The sequence below is a fragment of the Oncorhynchus clarkii genome, unplaced genomic scaffold (assembly GCF_045791955.1).
Source record: "Oncorhynchus clarkii lewisi isolate Uvic-CL-2024 unplaced genomic scaffold, UVic_Ocla_1.0 unplaced_contig_3510_pilon_pilon, whole genome shotgun sequence".
In the NCBI taxonomy this organism is placed as follows: domain Eukaryota; kingdom Metazoa; phylum Chordata; class Actinopteri; order Salmoniformes; family Salmonidae; genus Oncorhynchus; species Oncorhynchus clarkii.
Window position 1 is genome coordinate 24,757 of NW_027259160.1, and position 6,000 is coordinate 30,756.

Here is a 6,000-nt window from a genome sequence, read left to right on the forward strand (position 1 = left end):
CAACGTTTCCATCTCTCAGGCTAGCTGATTTCCCTATCAACGTTTCCATCTCTCAGACTAGCTGATTTCCCTATCAATGTTTCCATCTCTCAGGCTAGCTGATTTCCCTTCAACGTTTCCATCTCTCAGACTAGCTGATTTCCCGTCAATGCTTCCATCTCTCAGGCTAGCTGATTTCCCTATCAACGTTTCCATCTCTCAGACTAGCTGATTTCCCTTCAATGCTTCCATCTCTCAGGCTAGCTGATTTCCCTATCAACGTTTCCATCTCTCAGACTAACTGATTTCCCTATCAATGTTTCCATCTCTCAGGCTAGCTGATTTCCCTATCAACGTTTCCATAACTCAGACTAGCTGATTTCCCTATCAACGTTTCCATCTCAGACTAGCTGATTTCCCTATCAACGTTTCCATCTCTCAGGCTAGCTGATTTCCCTATCAACGTTTCCATCTCTCAGGCTAGCTGATTTCCCTATCAACGTTTCCATCTCTCAGACTAGCTGATTTCCCTTCAACGTTTCCATCTCTCAGACTAGCTGATTCCCCTATCAACGTTTCCATCTCTCAGGCTAGCTGATTTCCCTTCAACGTTTCCATCTCTCAGACTAGCTGATTTCCCTATCAACGTTTCCATCTCTCAGACTAGCTGATTTCCCTATCAACGTTTCCATCTCAGACTAGCTGATTTCCCTTCAACGTTTCCATCTCTCAGGCTAGCTGATTTCCCTTCAACGTTTCCATCTCTCAGGCTAGCTGATTTCCCTATCAACGTTTCCATCTCTCAGGCTAGCTGATTTCCCTATCAACGTTTCCATCTCTCATACTAGCTGATTTCCCTTCAACGTTTCCATCTCTCAGACTAGCTGTTTTCCCTTCAACGTTTCCATCTCTCAGGCTAGCTGATTTCCCTTCAACGTTTCCATCTCTCAGACTAGCTGATTTCCCTTCAACGTTTCCATCTCTCAGACTAGCTGATTTCCCTTCAACGTTTCCATCTCTCAGACTAGCTGATTTCCCTATCAACCCTTCCATCTCTCAGACTAGCTGATTTCCCTTCAACATTTCCATCTCTCAGGCTAGCTGATTTCCCTTCAACGTTTCCATCTCAGGCTAGCTGATTTCCCTTCAACGCTTCCATCTCAGACTAGCTGATTTCCCTTCAACGTTTCCATCTCTCAGGCTAGCTGATTTCCCTATCAACGCTTCCATCTCTCAGGCTAGCTGATTTCCCTTCAATGCTTCCATCTCTCAGGCTAGCTGATTTCCCTATCAACGCTTCCATCTCTCAGGCTAGCTGATTTCCCTTCAATGTTTCCATCTCTCAGGCTAGCTGATTTCCCTTCAATGTTTCCATCTCAGGCTAGCTGATTTCCCTTCAATGTTTCCATCTCAGACTAGCTGATTTCCCTTCAACGTTTCCATCTCTCAGGCTAGCTGATTTCCCTTCAACGTTTCCATCTCTCAGGCTAGCTGATTTCCCTATCAACGTTTCCATCTCTCAGGCTAGCTGATTTCCCTATCAACGTTTCCATCTCTCATACTAGCTGATTTCCCTTCAACGTTTCCATCTCTCAGACTAGCTGTTTTCCCTTCAACGTTTCCATCTCTCAGGCTAGCTGATTTCCCTTCAACGTTTCCATCTCTCAGACTAGCTGATTTCCCTTCAACGTTTCCATCTCTCAGACTAGCTGATTTCCCTTCAACGTTTCCATCTCTCAGACTAGCTGATTTCCCTATCAACCCTTCCATCTCTCAGACTAGCTGATTTCCCTTCAACATTTCCATCTCTCAGGCTAGCTGATTTCCCTTCAACGTTTCCATCTCAGGCTAGCTGATTTCCCTTCAACGCTTCCATCTCAGACTAGCTGATTTCCCTTCAACGTTTCCATCTCTCAGGCTAGCTGATTTCCCTATCAACGCTTCCATCTCTCAGGCTAGCTGATTTCCCTTCAATGCTTCCATCTCTCAGGCTAGCTGATTTCCCTATCAACGCTTCCATCTCTCAGGCTAGCTGATTTCCCTTCAATGTTTCCATCTCTCAGGCTAGCTGATTTCCCTTCAATGTTTCCATCTCAGGCTAGCTGATTTCCCTTCAATGTTTCCATCTCAGGCTAGCTGATTTCCCTTCAATGTTTACATCTCAGGCTAGCTGATTTCCCTTCAATGTTTCCATCTCAGGCTAGCTGATTTCCCTTCAATGTTTCCATCTCAGGCTAGCTGATTTCCCTTCAACACTGACTAGTTGTGAGTCCCAATGGCAGCCTCTTCCCTAAACAGAGACAAAATAAATAGACTATATAGGGTGCCATTTCAGATCCACCACAAACACAGCCGTATCAAAGCTCTCTGATTTCCCTTCCATCCCACTGGGTACACACTGGTTGAATCGAATCGATCATTTCAATGAAATCACGTTGAACCAACGTGGAATAGACGTTGAATTGACGTCTGTGCCCAGTGGGATGCTATAACAGAGTCTGAGCCTGTATTCAGAGTGAGAGTGCTGATCTAAGATCAGTTTAGTCTTTTAGATCAGAATGAATAGCATGATATGGACATAGGGTAGGGGCTGGTCTTAAGGCAGCACTCCTCCTCTGAAATGAACCCTAAGTGTTTACAACAGACTCTAATGAGTCAGTCACCAGTCAGAAGACTAAATGTTTCAAACCTGTTACAGCTCAAACAATCGATGAGAAAAAGCAATAGGTCCTTGTAACAAAAACACCATTTCAATTAAACTCACACCATAACATAAAAGAAACAGGAAGACATACCTAAACATATTAACGTTGGAAGACAGACAGAACTACAAACCCGAAGAATACCCTTTTGGAAACACTGAGGAGAAACTGGGAGAGAGAGACCTTTGGATCAGGAACAACAGAAGTGCAGCAAGAGAAAGAGGGAAAGTTAAACTTCTTCATGACGGAACACGATCCTGAGCCCAGAGATACCATACCATGTTACCTGAGAAAGACTCTCCTTTCTAAAAAACGGTCAAAGTGGAGATATTTCGGTCTGTGTCGTCCGAAGCCCAGGGCAGAGAGTTCCTAATAGTTTAGCCCCTCTTTCTCTCTACCTCTCCATCCCTCTTTCCTTCTATCCTTCCTCCATCCCATCCCGATGAGGCAGATAACAGGGGAGGTGGGAGGAGGGCCGGGGAGGGTTTTGCATAGTGCTTTTCTGCTGCACCGGGGCGGGATGGAGGAATGGGAGGTTTTTGCATGTGGGAGGCTGATATAAGCACAGGCGTGATGGAAAGAGGACTCTTCCTCTTCACTTCTACTCTACAGATTCAACGTGTCTCTATGGATTCAATAAACAGCTTTGACGATATCACAATATACTGCATATTCAACTAACATACCCTATATTAAAATATACTGAACAGAGAGCGAGAGACAGAGAGAGAAACAGACAGAGACAGAGAGAAAGAGACAGAGACAGAGAGACAGACACAGAGAGAGACACAGAGAGAGACAGAGAGAGAGAGAGAGAGAGAGACAGAGAGAGAGAGAGAGACACAGAGAGACAGAGACAGAAAACATTGTATAGGACCATCCTGTAGAGAAAAGGTACCACTAACAGTGACCATCTGCTACATGTTCTCACTCACCATCTAACGAGCCAATCAAGCGTTTGAAAATAGCCTCATTATACCGCCACAGGTTCCACTGAAAACCTTTAATCTCTCTTCATCAACAGTTCTATCATACAAAAATTCCCACTAAGGATTGGGGAACATGTCCCCCATAATAATAATAACATTTTAAAAATTAAGCATTGGTTATAAGCAATGGCAAACTGTGTAGAATTGCTGGAAATTACTTTAAAAAGGCCAAATGTTCTCTCAGCCTCTTGGCAAAATGTGAAAAATAGCATGGGGAGGGGGCCTGTCTTTTCAGCCCCCCCTTAAATACGATTGGCTACCCTTGGTGTGGTGCCTCCCTATTCTCATTGAGGGCTGTCACGCGATTCATCTTCCTGTGACGAGGAGTATGAAAGATCGGACCAATGTGCAGCGTGGTAAGTGTTCGTCATTTTTAATGAAAAGTCACTGAACACGAAAATACAAAATAACAAAGTGAAAGACAGAAACGAAAAACGAAACAGTTCTGTGTGGTGAAGACACAGAGACATTAAACAATCACCCACAACTCAAGTGGGAGAAACAGGCTGCCTAAGTATGGTTCTCAATCAGGGACAACGATTGACAGCTGCCTCTGATTGAGAACCATACCAGGCCAAACACATAGAAAACCAAAACTAGAACAACACATAGAATGCCCACCCCAACTCACACCCCGGCCAGCCTAAAACATAAACAAAAACAAGGAACTAAGGTTATTATTATTATTTTTAATTTTTATTATTATTATTTTTATTAGAATATGTATTATTTTGTACGTGTATTATTATTATAATTGTTTTAATTATTTGTATTATTACTTTTATTTGTATTGTTATTATAATTTGTTATTATTAGTAGTATTTTTGTGTATTATTTGTATTTTTATTATTATTATTATTATTATAATTATATTTATAAATGTATTATTACTATTATAATTTGTACTATTATTATTATTATTATAATAATGCTGATTATTATTATTATAATGTGTATTATAATTTTTATTATTATAATAATTTGTATTATAATTTGTATTATTATAATTTTTATTATTATAATTGTTATTATTATAATTTTTATTATTATTATAATTTGTATTATAATTGTTATTATTATAATTGTTATTATTATAATTGTTATTATTATTATTATTATTATTATAATTGTATTATTATTATTATTATTTATTACAATGTTGATTATTATTATTTGTATTATTATTATAATTTTTATTATTATAATTTTTATAAATGTATTGTTTCTGCATTGTTGGGAAGGGTTCGTAAATCAGCATTTCCCTGTTAGTCTACACCTGTTGTTTACAAATCATGCGACAATTAAAAAATGATTTGATTTGGAACCAATGGGAATAGTATCAAAACTAAAAACTCCACCCACCTGAGACTCAAGGCAGGCTGATGCAAACTATCAAACTATTTGAAAGATTTCAAATAGTATTTGAACCCAGGTCTGGAAGGTGGTGCTGTTGGGGACCAGTGAGCTCATGACTAAGGCAGGCTGGGAATGGAAGGGGTGTGGCCGGGACAGACAGAGAAACAGACAGGGATAGACCAACACACACACACACACACACACAAGGGTGCAAACGTGCACACAGACACACACACACACACCTCTCTTTCTCATTATCAATGAGTCTGGCTGTGATTCCCGCCCTGTTCCTTCCAACCACAGTCTAATAACAGACACACCCAGCATTGAGCCCTGAGCATTGAGAACTGCCTGCTAACGTAACAGTGTATATTTAGACACACACACACACACACACACACACACACACACACACACACACACACACACACACACACACACACACACACACACACACACACACACACACACACACACACACACACACACACAGAGAGAGAAGCCCACAGCAGCAGCATCCTGTACATAACAACATTAACACCCCTAGTTAGTAGCTATTAAATAATTTAGACACACAAATGACTCTACAGGAAGTATGATCGCAATTGATTTGATTGTGCAGGGCCGGGCTCAGATTTGTTAAATAAACAAAAACAGAGCGAGTGAATGTGACTACACTCGCTGTCTCTCTCTCCTCCCTGCTGCAGAGACCACCACAGTGTTTATAGTGCTGTCTCTCCTCCCTGCTAGAGAGACCACCACAGTGTTTATAGTGTTGTCTCTCTCTCCTCCCTGCTGCAGAGACCACCACAGTGTTTATAGTGCTGTCTCTCTCTCCTCCCTGCTACAGAGACCACCACAGTGTTTATAGTGTTGTCTCTCTCTCCTCCCTGCTACAGAGACCACCACAGTGTGTATAGTGCTGTCTCTCTCTCCTCCCTGCTGCAGAGACCACCACAGTGTTTAGTGTTGTC